Consider the following 20210-nt stretch of genomic DNA (forward strand, 5'->3'; position numbering starts at 1 on the left):
GTGTGGTTGGGCATGTCATCTGACATCTGCTAGGAATCCCACGCTGAGAACTTGAATATCAACCCAAGGACGGCACTGTCAGAAAGGTGAAATTGCTGGGTTGGATGGAACGCTTCAGATTCCCTCCCTCTCTACCTCCGGGCCTGCATGGGATTCGGTCACCACGAAGACATGGACTACGGCTGGGAGAGTCAGAGAGATTCCTGTGGACAGATGGAGACTCGTCAATACAAAGAGTTCACAAGCCGAGCTAAGCTCCTTGCAGACAGGGAACCCATCTTCCGACTCTGTTACACTGCGCTCTCCCAAGCACTCCATTCATTACTTTGCATCCAGTAAGCGCTCAATAAAAAAAGTTGATTGACCCATTATTTCTATGTGTCTACTATGTCTCTATGTCTCTATGCCTATGTCTCTCTATATACTATGCCTCTATGTGCCTATAATAGTATAATAATGATAGCATTTTTTAAGCGCTTACTATGTGCCAAGCACTGTTCTAAGCACTGGATTTTTTAAATACTTAATAATAATAATGATAATAATGGTATTTATTAAGCGCTTACTATGTGCAAAGCACTGTTAATATGCTTACTTGAAGAACAGAGTGGCTTAATTCTCTCTCTAGGCTGTAAGCACTCTGTGGGCAGGGAATATGTCTGTTATATTGTTGTATTGTAATAATAATAATGATGGTATTTGTTAAAAGCTCACTATGTGATAAGCACTGTTCTAAACGCTGCCTTAGATCCAAGGCAATCAGGTTGTCCTACGTGGGGCTCGTAGTCTTAATCTCCATTTTACAGATGAGGTAGCTGAGGTGCAAAGAAGTTAAGTGACTTGCCCAAAGTCACACAGCTGTTTAGTGGCAGAGCTGGGAATAGAAAGAACCCGGGCTTTGGAGTCAGAGGTCATGGGTTCAATCAATCAATCAATCAATCAATCGTATTTACTGAGTGCTTACTGTGTGCAGGGCACTGTACTAAGCGCTTGGGAAGTAGAAGCTGGCAACAGGTTAAAATCCCTGCTCCAGGGATTGTAACATCCCCAGCGCTTAGAACAGTGCTTTGCACATAGTAAGCGCTTAATAAATGCCATTATTATTATTTTTATTAGAACCCACGACCTGTGACTCGTTAGCCCAGGCTCTTTCCACTAAGCCATGCCGCTCCCATATAGAGTATTATCCTCTCCCTAGCATCTAGTACAGTGCTCTGCACACAGTAAGCACTCAATAAATATGACTGACAGGTGAAAAGAACCCAAGCCTGGGAGTCAGAGGACTTGGGTTTTAATCCTGGCTCCCCCGCTTGTCTGCTGTGTGACCTTGGGCAAGCCACTTAAATTCTCTTTGCCTCAGTTCCCTCATCTGTAAAATGAGGATTAAGTCTGTGAGTCCCATGTCGGACAGGGACTGTGTCCAACATGATTATCTTGTGTCTACCTCAGCGCTTAGTACAGTTTCTGGCACACAGTAAGCGCTTAACAATTGCAATTATGTGTCGCACAGTGTTGTAAGCGCTGGGGTAGATACAGGTTTTAGAGATTGGATGCATTCCCTGTCCAACCTTGGGCTCACAGTAGAATTCCTCATCTACCACCCCAATCCCACCTCTCTTGGCTCCAAACTCCTCGCCTTGGATATCCAGCAACCTCCGAATTGACTTTTTTAGAGGTATTTGTTAAACGTTTACTATGTGTCAGATGCTGTTCTAAACGCTGGGATAGGCACAAATTAATTAGGTTGGACACAGTCTTTGTCCCACAAGGGGCCCAAAGTCTAAATAGGAGGGACAACAGGAGAAATAATAATAATAATAATAATAATAACAATAATAATAACAACAATAATAATAATAATAATAGCATTTGTTAAGCGCTTGCTATGTGCAAAGCACTGTTCTAAGCGCTGGGGAGGTTACAAGTTAATCAGGTTGTCCCACAGGGGGCTTACAGTCTTCATCCCCATTTTACGAATGAGGTAACTGAGGCAGAGAAGTTAAGTGACTTGCCCAAAGTCACACAGCTGACAATTGGCAGAGCCAAGATTTGAACCCATGATCTTTGACTCCAAAGCCCATGCTCTTTCCACTGAGCCACGCTTCTTCTCTAAGTCACAGAGAAGTGAAGTGACTTGTCCAAGGGCACAAAGTCAGCAATTGGAAGATTCAGGTTAAGACGCCTTGTCCTCTGACACCCAGGCCTGGGCTCTTTCCACTAGGCCACACTGCTTCTGGTTTAAAATCAAGCTACTCATCTTCCACCCTAAGCCCGTCCCTGTATCTAACTTTCCCATCTCTGAGAATGACACCGATTCTGTCTGTCCCAAAAACCTGGGGTTCTCCTCTACTCCACATTCAGGATGGAAACTGAAAGCCAATTTCCTGATATATCTTGCCTATTCTTTCTCTTCAACATTTCCCAGAATCTCTCCTTAACCAATGAATTACACCCTGATCCGATTGTAATTATATAGCCACTACACTATTGTATCATTCATTAATTTAATCGTATTTATTGAGCACTTACTGTGTTCAGAGCACTGTACTAAATGCTTGGAAAGTACAAGTTGGCAACAAATCGGTATCAGCCCTCACCACATTGTCTCTAGACTGTGAGTTCTTTGTGGGCAGCGAACGTGTCATTTGTTGTTGTACTGTACTCTCCCAAGTGTTAAATACAGTACTTTGCACATAGTAAGCGCTCAATAAATACAATTGAATGAATTGCCTCTGTCCTCATCCTTCTCCATTGTTTTATAGATCAGTTTTTTTGAAATGTCCAACCCAATTAGGATGGTAAGGTCCTAGGAGTCAGAGAACCTAGGCTCTAATCCTGGCTCCACCGCTTGTTTGCTGTGCTACCTTGAACAACTCACTTAAGTTCTCTGTACCTCAGTTTCCTCATCTGTAAAATGGCTATCAGTACCTGTTTTCCATCCCTTTGGGGTTCTTGGCTCCATCTGGCATGGAGTCTGTCTGATCTGACCATCCTATATATACTATAGTGCTTGGTACACAGTAACCACTTAATAAAATAAGACGCCCGAGACTCCGTTCCCGAGAGGCCCGCCCGCCCGCCATCACACCGCGTGGCCCCCGCTGCTCCTGGAAGGAACCTCTTCTCAGAGCGCCCCCATAGACGCCCGGGACTCCGGTCCCGAGAGGCCCGCCCGCCCGCCATCACACCGCGTGGCCCCCGCTGCTCCCGTAAGGATCCTCTCCTCAGAGCGCCGCCAGAGACGACCGGGACTCCGTTCCCGAGAGGCCCGCCCGCCCGCCCTCGCACCGCGTGGCCCCTGCTGCTCCAGGAAGGATCCTCTCCTCAGAGCGCCGCCACAGACGCCCGAGACTCCGTTCCCGAGAGGCCCGCCCACCCGCCCGCCATCACACCGCATGGACCTCCCTGCTCCCGGAAGGATCCCCTCCTCAGAACGCCACCATAGACGCCCCGGACTCCGTTCCCGAGAGGCCCGCCCGCCCGTCCGCCATCACACCGCGTGGCCCTCGCTGCTCCCTGAAGGCTCCTCTCCTCCGAGCGCCGCCATAGACGCCTCCTGCTTCCACCCCCCCCCCCACCACTTAAGCGACCTTCCTTATAGTGCCCCCCAACCCCCCTTCCCGGTCCGGTCCTGATTGACTCTCCCCCCCCCCCCGGGAAAAAGGCCCTTGTTAACACCGTTACATTAACGACAACCTCATTCGCACCTACTCAGCCCTCCTGTCCCGCCCTCGACCCCCGGCCCACGTCCTCCCCCGGGCCTGGAATGTCCTCCCTCTGCCCATCCGCCAAGCTAGCTCTCTTCCTCCCTTCAAGGCCCCACTGAGAGCTCACCTCCTCCAGGAGGCCTTCCCAGACTGAGCCCCTTCCATCCTTGTAGGGAGCGGGGGAAGGCGCTGAGCAAGGAACAAACAGGGAACAGGCAGTATGTGCACACAAACCGCACCCAACGGCTCAAGGCCAAACAGACTCAACAACAGGAGATAAAGGGACCAGGGCAAGAAAAACAAGCTTGCACCTGCAAGGCTCGGAGGCAACCTCAAGGCCATATCCGCAGCCAGCGATGGTTGGCAACGGGTGGCTGGGGGCGAGCCATAGCAAACGCTTCGTGACTGGACAGAGCTGTTGCTAGTCTAGTGGCTGGAGGGCGGCGTGTGCTACATGGCAAAGCCTCGATACGCCATTCCCCGAGAAAACCCCACCCCCGGGCAACGGAGGGTATAAGAGACGAACAAGACGGGGGGGCGCTCTCGCGCTCTCTCCTTCCCCCTCTCTCTCTCTCTCGCTCTCGCTCTCGCTCTCTCTCTCTTTCAACCATGTAACCGCTGATAGCAAATAAACGGCAACCAAGCTTTGAACCTCTGGCTGACTCTTCCTGGTATGAACGCGCGGGCCGCGTCCGGAGACGTCCGAAGACCCGGAGAGGGTAAGAACCCGAGAGTTGCCCCCGAAACCACGGGGAGCAACGCTTCCTCTCCCTCTCATCCCCCTCTCCATCCCCCTCATCTTACCTCCTTCCCTTCCCCGCAGCACCTGTATATATGTATATATGTTTGTACATATTTATTACTCTATTTATTTATTTATTTTACTTGTACCTATCTATTCTATTTATTTTGTTTTGTTAGTATGTTTGGTTTTGTTCTCTGTCACCCCCTTCTAGACTGTGAGCCCACTGTTGGGTAGGGACTGTCTCTATATGTTGCCAGCTTGTATTTCCCAAGCGCTTAGTACAGTGCTCTGCACACAGTAAGCGCTCAATAAATACGATTGATTGATTGATTGATTAAAATACCACAATTATTATTACATATTCATTCATTCTTTCATTCAATGGTATTTATTGAGCTCTTACTGTGTGCAGAGCACTGTACTAAGCGCTTGGGAAGTACAAATCCGCAACACATAGAGACGGACCCTACCCAACAATGGGCTCACAGTCTAAAAGGGGGAGGCACACAACAAAACAAAACAAGTAGACAGGTGTCAATACCATCAAAATAAATAGAATTATAGATATATACACATCATTAATAATATCAACAGAGTAATAAATCTGTACAAATATATACAAGTGCTGTGAGGAGGAGAAAGGGGGAAGGGCAGACAGAGGGAGTGGGAGATGGGGAGGGGAGAAGGAGGAGGAGGAGAGGAAAAAGGGTGGCTCAGTATGGGAAGGCCTCCTGGAGGAGATGAGCTCTCAGTAGGGCTTCGAAGGGAGAAAGAGAGCTAGTTTGGCAGATGTGTGGAGGGAGGGCATTCCAGGCCAGAGGTAGGACACGGGCCAGGGGTCGATGGCGGGACAGGTGAGAAAGCGGCACAGTGAGGACGTTAGCGGCAGAGGAGTGGAATGTGTGGGCTGGGCTAGGGAAGGGAGTTGAGGAAGGAGGGGGCGAGATGATGGAGAGCTTTGAAGCCACGAGTGAGAAGTTTTTTCTTGATTCGAAATATAGGCTTCAAAGAAGGGGAAGGAAAGGGAAGGGGGAGAAGGGATAATGCGAAAACAACATAGGGGTGTGAGAAGGAAGCCGACACCTCCTCCTTTCCCAGTGAGTCTGGGGGAGTGGGAGAATAATAGACCCCGTTGTTGAGTAGGGAACGTCTCTATATATTGCCGATTTGTACTTCCCAAGCGCTTAGTACAGTGTTCTGTATACAGTAAGCGCTAATTAAATACATCTAAATGAATGAATGAATGAATGAATGAGAGAGCAGCAGAAGAGACCGTGTCATCCGGGTTGAGCCAGGTTTCGGTAAGGGCGAGGAGGAGGAGAGAGCGGGAAAGGAACAGGTCAAGGATGAATGGGAGCTTACCTATAATGGAGTGGGGGTTCCATATGCCACACCTGGCAGCAGCTGTGGAAGGAGGGGAGGGAGGGGAAGGGTGCGAGAGGTGGGGAGGATTTGGATGGGAATAAGTTGGTGGGAGCCTGGGCGGGGAGAGGGTGATGAGGGGTGGCGATGAGAAAGGAGAACTGGGATGGGGCCGGGGCGTGGAGGAGGGGAGAGAAGGGGTTGGAAGGGAGGGGTTGAGGTTTGGCGCTAGTACAGAGAGATTCTGGGGAGGCGGGGTTGCGGGGCCGGGGAAAGGGAGGGAAAGAGTTGGGTGGGAGAGGGGAAGAGGGAGGTGAGGACTGGGAAGGGCAGATGGGAGCAGGGGAATTGATAGTTCATGGTGGGGTCAGCGAGGTAAATGACAGCACAGTGAGCAGCTAACAATTAACATGCAATAGCAACAATAAAATCGGCGAATGGTGCCCACAACAGCAGATTGAATTGTCCATGGGTCAGTCAAATCAAAAGGCCTAATGGCAAGCAGAGTCCAAGTGCTCTTGGCAGAATTGTCTGTGAGGTGGTGGAGGAAGGAGTCCTGCGGATGGCAGTTCTGGAGAAGGGTGGAACTGTTCATGGGAGAGGAAACGTCCGCGAAGAGGAGTACACAGCCAAATAACATGGGTGGGCTGAGTAGGTGCAAATGCAGGTTGTTGCTAAAGTAAGACGGTTGTGAACAAGGGCCTTGATCCTCGGGGAGGGTGGCGGGAGGGGGGAATCAGTCACGTCCGGTCCTGTCCTAACACAGGGAACCTGCCGGTCTCACCTCCACAAAATCGCCAAGATCTGCCCTCTCCTCTCCATCCAAACTGCTACCTTTCTGGTTCAATCTCTCATCCTATCCCGACTGGATTACTGCATCTGCCACCTCTCTGATCTCCCATCCTCGTGTCTCTCCCCACTTCAGTCTATACTTCACTCTGCTGCCCGGATTATCTTTGTGCAGAAACGTTCTGAGTACATTACTCCCCTCCTCAAAAATCCCCAGTGGCAGCCTGTTAACCTATGAATCAAGCAAAAATTTGTACTTCCTTATAATAACCCCAAACCGCTTTGCCAGAAGAGGGAACCGAGGCACAGAAAAGTGAAGTGACGTGACTTGCCCAAGGTCCCACAGCAGACAAGTGATGAAGGAAGGATTAGAATCCAAGTCTCCCAACTTCCACACCTGAGCTCTTTCCACTAGGCCAGGCTGCTTGAATAACCTCCCAATACGATACATATCATAACCATAACCAACTCATCAACCTCTCATCCTCTAAATTGTAAATTTGGTGCGGGCAGGGATTGTGCCTACCAACTCCGTTTCATTGTACTCTCACAAGTGTTACGTACAGTACTCTGCACACACTAGGCGATCAATAAATACCATTGACGATGGGTAATCTCACTTTCTTGCTGTCGTTTGGAGTCTTCTGGTCTCCACTGCTTTCTCCTTTTCCTCGCCGATCCGTTGGTCTTAGGTCCATCAATTCTGGCTCGCTGAGGTGGAGGACCGGAAAATTACTCGGTTTTAACCACGGCAGACTCTCCCGCAGGGGCAGTATTGTTCTCTGACTGGACCAGTCTTGCCCACCGAACAGCCTCGGGGGTAGGAGGCCTTTGGGAGTGCCCCACAAATAGGGCCAGTCCTAAATCTGCCCCAGGGAGCCTCATTAAGTCTTCATATATCTGGCCCTGGGTCAACTGGGCTACCTGCCTGTTTCAGGCCCGGGTCCTCCCCAAAATGGGAGGGAGCAGCGTTTCCTAGTGGTTAGAGCCCACACCTGTGAATCGGAAAGACCTAGATTCTAATCCTGGCTCCGCCACTTGTCTGCTGTGTAACCTTAGGCTAGTCTCTTTACTTATCTGGGCCTCTATTTACCGCATCTGTAAAATGGGGATTAACATCATGAGCCCCATATGGGATGTAAACTGTGTCCAACTAGCTTGTTTCTACCTCAGGGCTTACTACAGTGCCTGACGCCTAGTAAGAGCTTAACAGATACCACATGTAGTAAGGCCTGTGACATTTCTGAAACCTGCAGGCTGCTCTTCTGATGTTGCCATGTCTTGCCAAAGGCATTTTCTAACAATAATAATTATCGTCCCAGGTGGGGCTCATAGTTTTCATCTCCATTTTATGGATGAGGTAACTGAGGCCCAGAGAGGTTAAGTGACTTGACCAAGATCACCCAGCAGACACGTGGCAGAGCCAGGATTAGAACCCACATCCTCTGACTCCAGGCCCATGCTCTTAGCGTGGCCTAGCCGATAGAATCCGGGCCTGGGAGTCAGAAGGACCTTGGTTCTAATCCTGACTCCACTACTTGTCTTCTGTGTGACCTTAGGCAACTCACTTCCCTTCTCTGTACCTCATCTGTAAAATGGGGATTAACACTATGAACCCCATGTGGGACGTGGACTGTGTCCAATCTGTTTAGCGTGTATCTACCCCAGTGGTTATTATAGTGCCTGGCACGTAGTAAGCAGTTAACAAATACCAGTTATTATCTCTGATGGGTTGACGATGAGTAGATAATGGCAGGGAGGATTCTGGATTCATTTTGTCCCGGGCTTAGGTGTCATCAGGGAAGGGAGAGTGAGTACAACTGACAGGGTGAATTAATTATGCTCACACACACCATACACACCACACACACACACACACACACACACACACAGAGTCACTAATCAGTCCCCAAGAGCAGAGAGCAGTGAAAATGGCTGCCTCAGCTTCGATCTGTCAGCGTCTGCTGGCCATTGGCCCTTCAAGCCAGCATGAGGTGGGTGAGTAGGACAAAGACGTCTTTCAGTGAGTGGCTTCTCGAGGCTTTCTGTAACTTTGATCGTATTTATTCAGTGCTTACTGTGTGCAGGGCATGGCACTAAATGCTTGGGAGGGTCCAATATAGCAACTTCCAACTGTGATGGGGACCAAGGCTGTTCACATTCTCCCTTCACCCAGGACTCCAAGGATCTTAGAAGAAGGGGCCCCTCCGAGGTTTTGGAAAAGTGTCCACTTTAATCTTGTTATCTAAAAGGGAAAATGTTGCTCTCCAGATAGTAGTGATGGTGGTATTTGCTAAGCACTTGCTATGTTCCAAGCACTGTACAAAGCACTGTGGTCCCACATGGGGTTCTCTGTCTAAGTAGGAGCGAGAACAGGTATTGAAACCCCATTTTGCAAATGATGGAACTGAAGGCACAGGGAGGTGAAGTGACTTGACTAAGGTTGCTGAGCAGATGAGTGGCAGAGTGACTTCAGAAAGTCTCCCAGATGTCAGCAAGATGGTTATTGGCTGATGTCAGCAAGGTGGTGATTGGATGGGAGGATTGGTAAAGAGAGAGCCCCCCCCCGTCCAAACCAGGCCACATTATCCTGTGCCCCCGTTTTTGATCTCCACTTCAGTCCTGGTGACCATGTTGTGTGCGAAGGCAGTGAGCAGCAGAGTAACAAAGATAAATAACAGAAAGAAAGAGGGAGGTAGCAGAGTAACAAAGGTAAATAACAGAAAGAAAGAGGGAGGGCAAGAAAGTTGGAGGGGAATTGTAATAATAATAATAATAATTAAAAAAAATATTTGTTAAGAGCTTCTATGTGTTGGGCACTGTTCTGTACATTGGGGTAGATATAAAATAATCTCGTTGGATATCGTCCCTGTTCCACATAGTGCTCACGGTCTTAATCCCCATTTTCCAGATGGGGGAACTGAGGGAACTGAGGCCCAGAGAAACAAAGTGATTTTCCCAAGGTTACACAGTCCTTCTGACTCCCAAGCCCAGGCCCTATCCAATAGGCCATGGTTCGTCTCTACTATTGAATCACAATCATATTTATAGATTGTTTACTGTGTGCAGAGCACTGTACTAAGTGCTTGGAGAGTACAATGGAACAGAGTTGGTAGACACCCTCCCTGCCCACAACGAGTTTACAGTCTAGAGGGAGAGACTGACATTAAAATAAATTACAGATATGTATATGAGTGCTTAGGGGTGACGTTGGGGTGAATATCAAATGTTTAAAGAGTACAGATCCAAATGTAGGGTGACAGTATAGTGAGGGAGTTGGGGAAATGAGAATTTAGTCATGGAAGGCCTCTTGGAGGAAGTGTGATTTTAATAAAGCTTGAAAATGGGGAGAGCGTTGGTGTGTTAGGTATGAAAGGGGAGGGAGTTGCAGGCCAGAGGCAGGACGTAGGTGAGGGGTTGCTGGTGAGATAGATGAGATGGAGTACAGTGATTAGGTTGGCATTAGAGGAGTGAAGTGTTCGGGCTGGGCTGTAGTAAGAAATCAGTGAGGTAAGGTAGGATGGGGTAAGGTGGTTGAAAGCCAATGGCAAGAAGCTTCTGTTTGATGCGGAGGTGGATGGGAAAACACTGGAGTTTTTTTGAGGGGTAAGGATACATGTTCTGAAGGGTTTTGTAGAAAAATGATCCGGGCAGCAGAGTGAAGTATGGACTCCAGTGGGGAGAGACAGGAGGCTGTGGGAGGTCAGCAAGGAGCCTGATGCGGTAGTCAAGGTGGGATAGGATAAGTGCTTGGATCGGCATAGTATCTGTTTGGAAGGGGAGAATATTATTATTTATTTATTTTCATTATTTGGAGATGCTAAATACTATTACTGGAGCACAAGCAGCCTGAGTAGAGAGGAGTGGGTAGAATCTGAGAAATGGGCAGAAAGAACCACCAGTGTTTAGCAAAGTGAGAGTCAATGGTGAGGATTCAAGGTTGACAATGACGTGGAGGGCTGGTGGTCAAGGGAGGGTGATGGTGTCATCAATTAACCAATCAATCATATTTATTGAGCGCTTACCGTGTGCAGGACACTGTACTAAGTGCTTGGGAGAGAATGACACAGCCACATAGCAGACATATTCCTTACCCACAACAACCTTACCGGCTAGGGGAGAAGGAGATAAAAAAAATAAATGGCAGATATGGCCTAAATCCTGTGGGGTTGGGAGGGGATGAATTAAGGGAGCAAGTCAGGGAGAGGCAGAAGGAAGTGGGAGAAGAAGAAATGAAGGCTTAGTCATGGAAGGCCTCTTGGAGTAGATGTGCCTTTAATAAGGTTTTGAAGGCTGGGGGAGAGTGATGGTTTGTCGTCTCCAGAAATGAAAAACATAGGTGGAAGAGCGGGTTTAAGAGGGAAGGTCAGAAATTTGATTGTATATGTTCTAACTGTGAGGTTTTGGTGGGACAGCCAAGTGGGGATTACCTTGGAGACAAGAGGAGTTGGGGAACTGTAGGTTGGATGAGAACTCAGGGCTGAATGGGAATTTTTGGCAGTCCTCTGTAAAGAGGTACTAGCCCAGTTCCCCCTGCCCCTAATTTATTTTTAAAAGCACTTGTTGGGGTTATTTTAATGGTACTTCTTAAGCGCCAGACACTGTCCTGAACGCTGGGCTAAATACAAGATAATCAGGTTGGACATAGTCCATGCCCAACTTGGGGCTCACAGTCTTAGTTACCATTATACAGATGAGGAAACTGAGGCACAGAGAAGTGAAGTGGTTTGCCCAAGTCACACAGCAGCTGGTATTAGAACCCAGGTCTTCCGACTCCCATGTCCATGCTATTTATACTAGGCCAAGTTCCTCTGTGAACTTGCACATGTCACCTAACTTCTCTGTGCCTGTTACCTCAACAGCAAAATGGGGATTGAATGACTATCTTCCCTCCTGCTTAGAGTGTGAGCCCCTTATGGGACTGGGATCGTGCCCCACCTGATTAATATGGATCTACGCCAGTGCTTAGAGCTGTGCTTGGCTTATGGTCAGTACTTAAAAAATACCACAGTCATCAAGTGAACGTCCAGACATTAGCTGGAGGAATCGAACACAATCAGGGAGTTGTGGCAGATCCAATGTCACTGGCCAGTGGTCATTTTCATCTTCCACATCTTCCAAGGGACAGAGCACAGAGAGATTGCACCACAGTCGATCAATCAATCCATCAGCTGTATTTATTGAGCACCTACTGTGTGCAGAACACTGTATTAAGCACTTGGGAGAGTATATGACTACAGAGTTGATAGACATGCTCCCTGCCCACAACAATCTCACAGACTAGAGGAGGAGACAGATATTAATATAAGTAAATGAATTACAAAACATATTAAGCTGTAGATTTCCTGTCTCACCTTCCTCTCTCCTTCATCCCAAATTTCTTTGCAGGAGGCTTCTTCCGGTTTTGAGGAAAAATGAAAGATAATGGATAGCATTTCCATGTCCTTCGGGACTGTGATGCTTTTTCAGATCACCACCGGGACCTTGGTGAATGTACTTCTCCTGGTGTTTTATATCCACACGGTGTCCGTCAGCCCCAGGTTCAGCTCCCTGGATCTGATTTTCAGCCACCTGACTTTGGCCAACACCATGATTCTTCTCACACTCGGAATCCTGGAGACCCTGTCAGCCTGGGGATGGAGAAATTTCCTGAGTTACATCGGATGTAAATTCCTCATGTACGGTTCTCAAGTGGGCCAGGGGCTGGCCATCTGCACCACCTGTATCCTGAGCGTCTTCCAGGCCGTCACCATCAGCCCTGGGCCCGCCCACCTTCACCCTCCGTTTGGCCCGAATCAAAGACAGATTACCCAGAGGTGTCATCCTCTCCTGTCTCCAGTCCTAAGGCCTCAGTCTGCTCGTAGATTTAAGTATGTCAGTGCACATGACAGGCCCCAGGAACAGCAGCAGTATTAAACTCGTCCTGGAACTCAAATATTGCGTTAAAGTCAGTGTCAGCACAGAAAACACGTTGCTCATCACCATCATTTTCTCCCTCCATGACTTGTTCTTCATGGGACTCATGAGTGTGGCCAGTGACCACTTAGTGTTTGTCCTGTACAGACACCACCAGTGGGTCCGGCACCTCTATGGCACTGGATGTTCCCCCGAGGCGATGCCCGAGGTCAGAGAGGCCAAGAGGGTGGTGGCCCTGGTCGCCCTCTATATCTTCCTTTACGGGCGGCAGTCCATCATGCTGAGTGTTATACTCAACATGAAAGAAAAATCTCCTCTGTTGGTGATCTGCCAAATGGTGTTAGGGTTCACCTTAATGGTCGTCTGCAGGTTTTTGATCATTCACTGCGACTGGAGGATAAGTACAGTCTGGAAAAAGGAATCACTTGGCTCCAATATAGATTTCCCACAGATTCCAAAGGAAACTGCCTATTCTCCACTCCAGTTAAGTCCCGCTTGGGTAAAGAGAACAGGTATTTTGGTCCCAGCAGCAGCAAGCCAGGAGAAACAGTGTGGCCTAGTGGAGAGAGTACAAAAATACCTGGGTTCTAATCCTGGCTCCACCACTTGTCGGCTCTGTGACCTTGGACAAGTCACTTAACTTCTCTGGGCCTCAGTTACCTCATCTGTAAAATGGAGATTAAGACTGGAAGTCCTATGCAGGACAGGGACTGTGTCCAACCTGACTAGCTTGTATGTACTTAAGTGCTTAGAACGGTCCCTAGAAAATAGTAAATACTTACCACATACCGTTATGAAAAAAATAATCAGGGAATGTCCCGTGGAATTAGTAGAGTTTCAGGAAGGAGATTTGAAGATGGTAAGCCCTGTTGTCTGGTGGATATTAAAGGAGAGTGAATTTCACGTGGGGGAATGGTGGTGAGGTAGGGGTCTGAGTTGGGGGAGTTCGGAACGAGGCACAGTGAGATGTTGGGTTTGGGAGGAATGTAGAATGTAGATAGGAATTCAGTAGGGGAAAATAATGCATATCAATCAATCGATCATATTTATTGAGCACTTACTCTGTGAAGACCTTGGTACTAAGCACTTGGGAGAGTACGATATAACAATAGAACAGGGGTGGTAGTCACATTCCCTGACCATGATGAGTTTACAGTCTAGAGGGGAATGTCTAAATTGGATTACTGCAGATTAGAGAAGCAGCGTGGCTCAGTGGAAAGAGTGCGGACTTTGGTTTGAATCACGGCTCCGCCACTTAGCTGTGTGACTTTGGGCAAGTCATTTAACTTCTCTGGGCCTCAACTACCTAATCTGGAAAATGGGGATTAAGACTGTGAGCCCCCCGTGGGACAACCTGATTACCTTGTATCCCCCCAGCGCTTAGAACCGTGCTTGGCACATAGTACGCGCTTAATAAATGCCATTATTATTATTATTATTTCAGATGGTCCCAAGCCCTGACATGGGATGAAGCTCCAAACCTCAGAGCTTAACCAGAACGCTATCGTTAAACTATTTATTTTATTAATGATGTGTACTTATCTGTATACCCTCCAATTGTCATCTGTATGACCTTGGGCAAGTCACTTAACTTCTTTGTGCCTCAGTTACCTCATCTGTAAAATGGGGATTGACTGTGAGCCCCACGTGGGACAACCTGATCACCTTGTATCCTCCCCAGCGCTTATAACAACGGTTTTCACATAATAAGCGCTTAACAAATGCCATTATTATTATTATTGTTATTATTATTATTATTATTATCTATAATTCTATTTATATATTTTGATGGTATTGACGATCTGTCTACTTGTTTTGTTTTGTTGTTTGTCTCCCCCTTCTAGACTGTGAGCCCGACGTTTGGTAGGAATTGTCTCTATCTGTTGCCGAATTGTACTTTCCAAGTATTTAGTCCCTTGCTGTGCTCACAGTAAGCGCTCAATACATACGATTAAATGAATGAATGAAAGAATCACAGAAAGGGAATGATGATTAGTCTGTTGATTTTGTCATAGGAAGAAGTTCCAGAGTGGAAACCACATGGGAGTGGGCAGTCATTTAGGTTGTGGGGGCCGGGACAACAGGGATCCGACGATTCCGGCCTTCCGAGATCCCCGGACAGTCAGCAGTCTCATCGTATCCCAGAGTCTGTGCTTCCAAGGGGAATCCCCCAGGAAATAATCCAGCCATCATCTGAGGGATGGCGCAGGCAGCTGGAGAACCGAGAGGAGAGGGAGGATCCTGAGCTCTCACCCCTCTCCCAGACCTTCTTGTCACTGCCACCAGCGTCCAAGACAGACGAGATGGAGTGAGCCACTCTCTCAGCAGAGGTCGGTGCTCACCAGCCCAGGACAGGCCCGGTGACTCCGGAGAGGAGCAGGGTAAAGGTGAGGGAAATTTCAATAGAGAACTGGGATGACCAGAGTGAGAGCCATTGTGAGCAGGGAACGTGTCTACCAACTCTGTTATACTGAACTTTTCCAAGTGCTTAGTACAATGCTAGGCCCAGAGTAAGTGCTCAATAATTATGATTAAGAGAGAAATCCCCTTTAGAGAAGCAGCGTGACTGAGTGGCAAGAGCACGGGCTTTGGAGTCAGGGTCATGAGTTCGAATTCTGGCTCTGCCAATTGTCAGCTGTGTGACTTTGGGCCAGTCACTTAACTTCCCTGGGCCTCAGTTCCCTCATCGGTAAAATCTGGATTAAGACTGTGATCCCCCGTGGGACAACCTGATCTCCTTGTAACGTCCCCAGCGCTTAGAACAGTGCTTTGCACATAGTAAGCGCTTAATAAATACCATCATTATTATTATGATTGATTGACTGAGACGAGTTCTGATGCCAGTTCTGCTACTGGCTTGCTTTGTGACCTAGGGGCAGTGACTTAACATAACTAGGAGAAGCAGCGTGGCTCAGTGGAAAGAGCATGCCTTTGGAGTCAGAGGTTCAAATCCCGACTCTGCTACTTGTCAGCTGGGTCACTTTGGGCAAGTTACCTAACTTCTCTGCACCTCAGTTACCTCATCTGTAAAATGAGGATTAAAATTGTGAGATCCCCCGTGGGACAACCTGATCACCTTGTAACCTCCCCAGCGCTTAGAACAGTGCTTTGCACATAGTAAGCGCTTAATAAGTGTCATCATTATTATAACTAGGATCTCTCTTCCTCTTACTCTCTGAACCCCTGTTGGATAGGAATTGTGTCTGACCTGATTCTTCTGTTTGTACTCCAGCAAGTGGAACAATTTAGGCATACAACCTTTTAATAAATATGACAATGATATCAGTATCCCTGATTCCATTCCCCCCACTTAAGCGACCTTCCTTATAGTGCCCCCCAACCGCCCTTCCGGGTCCGGTCCTGACTGACTCTCCCCCCCGACCCAACCCCGGGAAAATGGCCCTTGTTATCACCAAGTTACATTAACGACAACCTCATTTGCAACTACTCAGCCCTCCTGTTCCGCCATCGACCCCCGGCCCACGTCCTCCCCCGGGCTTGGAATGCCCTCCCTCTGCCCATCCGCGAAGCTAGCTCTCTTCCTCCCTTCAAGGCCCTACTGAGAGCTCACCTCCTCCAGGAAGGCTTCCCACACTGAGCCCCTTCCTTCCTCTCCCCCTCGTCCCCCTCTCCATACCCCACATCTTACCTCCTTCCCTTCCCCACAGCACCTGTATATATGTATATATGTTTGTACATATTTATTACTCTATTTATTTATTTATTTATTTATTTTACTTGTACCTATCTATTCCATTTATTTTATTTTGTTAGTGTGTTTGATTTTGTTCTCTGTCTCCCCCTTCTAGACTGTGAGCCCACTGTTGGGTAGGGACTGTCTCTATATGTTGCCAGTTTGTACTGCCCAAGCGCTTAGTACAGTGCTTTGCACACAGTAAGCGCTCAATAAATACGATTGATTGATTGATTGATTGATTGATTAATGACAATGGAAATATAATGATACGCTCTTTAGTATGACTCTGGGGTGGGAATGAAAACTGGAAAATGGGAAGAGGCATGGGAGAAGGGAATAAAGGATAACTGCAGCTTCATCTGTCTTGTCAAATCCATCCTCTTATCAATCCATAATTTATTTCTTCCATCCATCCATCCTTACAACCATTCATCCATCCATCCATCCATCCATCCATCCATCCATCCATCCATCCAGAGCACAGGCTTGGGAGTCAGAAGTCCTAGGTTCTAATCCTGGTTCCACTACTTGTCTGCTATGTGACCTTGAGCAAGTGACTTCATATCTCTGTGCCTCAGTTACCTCATCTGTAAAATGGGGACTGTGATCCCCACGTGCGACAGGGACTGTGTCCAAACCTGATTACCTTGTATTTACTCCAGCGCTGAGAACACTGCTTGGCAAATAGGAAGTGCTTAACAAAGACTATAAGTATTACTCTTATTATTATCAATGATATTTATTGACCACATCCTGTGTGCAAAGAACTGTAGTAAGCTTTCAAGAGAGTTGAAAACAAATATAATTGCATTGTTCCTACTCTCCAGGAGATTATGATCTAGTGGGGGAGATAGACGCAGAATAAAGTACGTAGAGGAGGAAGGAGAGAAGGGGAAGATGAGAAAGTGGATGCACGTTTGATTCAAGATTACAGTTTATGTAGTCAGTATGAACTGAGCTTCAACGGATTTGCAATTAGGACAACTCAGAAGAAGCAGCGTTGTCTAGTGGGTAGAGCGCGGGCCTTGGATTCAAATATACATGGGTTCTTATCCCGGTTCCACCATATATCATCTGTGTGACCTTGGGTAGGGTCGCTTAACTTCTTCATGCCTCAATTCCCTCATCTGTAAAATGAGGAATGAGATGTGAGGCGCACAGAGGATATGGACTCTGTCCAATCAGATTAGCTTTTATCTACTCCAGTACTTAGTATAGTGCTTGATATATAGTAAGCGCTTCACAAAGGCCATAAGAAAGTTATAATTGGCTGATTGACCGACAGGTTGAGTGCCCCAAGTTGTGAATTAGAAAAAGGTGAAACCATTCATAATGGCTAAAGACTGCCGTTGGAAACAGGAACCGTTGTGAAGCAGGGATGTATATGTCACTGTTTCCATGGGAATCCTGAGGGCCGGAACCATCGCTGATGTTGCAGAGACCTGGCCCTTGTCTCCCAGAAGCCTCACGAAACACGTGACCAGAGGGTGTTTGGCTGGTTCAGGCCACGAGGTCACTCGGCAGGGCCCCGAGCTCCTCCAGGGATTCCCCTCGGAGGAGCCTCTGCTTTATCTACAGGGATGGCGGTTGTCTGGAGAGTTTCTTGGGGTCTGAGGGAGAGCCGAGAAGGACCGAGGGCTCCTCTCTGTTCCTTCCTGGCTGACCGAACACATGAGTCTGAGGGGAAAAAGGGGACCAGCCCAGTCCTTTAGAGGTCAGCGACCCCAAGCCCCATGTTGCCCCGGTGAGAGTGACTGCAGGCATGTAGGATGGAGAGGCAGGGGGGAACGAGGATGATGATGGAAGAGATGGAGTCAGTCTGGGGCCTACGTTGGGATTCAGACCAGGGCCACAGCCCCCAGAGGGGCAGTGATGCTAGCTGGAGGGGAGGTGCTTTCCAGTTCAGTAACCCCCAACTATCACACGTCTCTTCCTTCCTCCTCAAACCTCGCTACTATGCCAACTACCCGCCAGGATACGGTGCTCCAGTACAGTGTCAGCACTGAGGACAGTCTATCAGTGGGTCCCAGAATCTCTTGCAGAGGGTAAATGACAGGCAGAGCTGAGAGAGTGTGACCAGCTTTAGACAGCCACTGGCACTATCAGCAATTTCTCCCTGTAAGAATTCTTCCTAAATTTTGCAAGAAGACAAATAGTGGGAAAGGTTGTAATCTCTGCCCTCATGGGCTTTCCAGCCTACTGGGCTAGGTTCATTCATTCATTCATTCAATCATATTTATTGAGCGCTTACCGTGTGCAGAGCACTGTACTAAGTGCTTGGGAAGTACAAGTTGGCAACATATAGGAACGGTCCCTACCCAACAGCGGGCTTACAGTCAGAAGGGGGAGACGGACAACAAAACAAAACATATTAACAAAATAAAATAAATAGAATAAATATGTACAAATAAAATAAATAGATAGAGTGTTAAATCCGTACAAACATATATACATATATACAGGTGCTGTGGGGAGGGGAAGGAGGTAAGGTGGGGGGGGAGGGGAAGGAGGTAAGGCTGGGGGGATAGGGAGGGGGAGGAGGGGGAGAGGAAGGAGGGGGCTCAGTGTGGGAAGGCCTCCTGGAGGAGGTGAGCTCTCAGTAGGGCTTTGAAGGGCTCATTGCCGTGGACCCCTCTCAGAGCCATGGCTCCGCCCCTCAGGGCCGTGACCCCTCCCATAAGATACATGGCCACGCCCCCTTTAACTCCGTGACCCCCTCAGTGCCGTGGCCCTGCCCCACAGTCTAATATACTGTCAATCTATTAATATTGAATCATATTTATTGAGTGCTTATTGTCTGCACTAAGCATTTGTAGAGTAATAACAATGATAGTAGTACTTGTTAAGCTTTAAATATGTCCCAAGCACTGTACTAAGCGCTGGAGTAGATACAGGTTAAGCAGGTTGGATACACTCCTCGTTCCACATGGGGCTCACAGTCTTAACTCCCATTTTACAGAGGAGGTAACTGAATCTCAGAGAAGTTAAATGACTTGCCCATGGTCACGCAGTAGACATGAGGCAGAGTCGAATTAGAAGCCAGGTCCTTCTGACTCTTGACTCCCAAGCCCGTACTCTATCCACTTTATAACACCATAACAGATACATTCCCTGCCCCTACTAGAAGGAAAAAAAGAATGGAAAGATTACTATGCAATTATTGTATGCCATTTTACAGATGAGGGAACTGAACCCCAGAGAAATGAAGCAAGTTGCTCTAGGTCTCACAACAGCAAAAAGACAGAGGTAGGATTAGAGCCCAAGTCCTCTGACTCTCATTAAGCTATGCTTGGGAGAGTACAATAGAACAGAGCTAGTAGATGTGTAAGCTGCCCTCAAGGAGCTCTCAGAAAAGAAGAGAACTCCTGGGCCCATACTTTTTCCACTAGATGAAGTGGGTTTAGAGGGCTGGGAAATGAATCGGAGTAGCTAGTTGGAAGAGGGGAGGATTTTAGCAGTGCTCAGAATTTGGAAAGAACTGCGTACTCTCTGATTTTTAATGGATAAGAGAGGGAGTTCCAGGCAAGGATGGAAATGGGAAAGTCGATCGTGAGTAACAACGAGAAAGTTGCTGTGAGAGCAGAGTGGACGTGTTGAATAATAATAATAATAATAATAATAATAATAATAATAATAATAGCATTTATTAAGCACTTACTATATGCAAAGCATTGTTCTAAGCGCTGGGGAGGTTACAAGGTGATCAGGTTGTCCCACGGGGGGGCTCACAGTCTTAATCTCCATTTTACAGATGAGGTCACTGAGGCGCAGAGAAGTGAAGTGACTTGCCCAAAGTCACACAGCTGACAGTTGGCGGAGCCGGGATTTGAACCCATGACCTCTGACTCCAAAGCCCGGGCTCTTTCCACTGAGCCACGCTGCTTCTCAGCCACGCTGCTTCTCAATGGAACAATGGAAAGGGGGTGAAGTGCAGTGTTAGGGCTGAAAGCCCTCAAGCCGATTATGAGTTTTTGTTGCTTGCAAAAAGACACAA

At 47.8% G+C, this 20210-nt stretch overlaps 1 pseudogene; it reads left to right on the forward strand.

Moving 5' to 3' along the window:
- The first annotated feature begins 12027 nt into the window (after positions 1 to 12027).
- On the forward strand, positions 12028 to 18884 carry LOC119921381 (annotated as a pseudogene).
- The last annotated feature ends 1326 nt before the right edge of the window (positions 18885 to 20210 follow it).

The sequence above is a fragment of the Tachyglossus aculeatus genome, assembly GCF_015852505.1.
Source record: "Tachyglossus aculeatus isolate mTacAcu1 chromosome 12 unlocalized genomic scaffold, mTacAcu1.pri SUPER_6_unloc_2, whole genome shotgun sequence".
Lineage (NCBI taxonomy): Eukaryota > Metazoa > Chordata > Mammalia > Monotremata > Tachyglossidae > Tachyglossus > Tachyglossus aculeatus.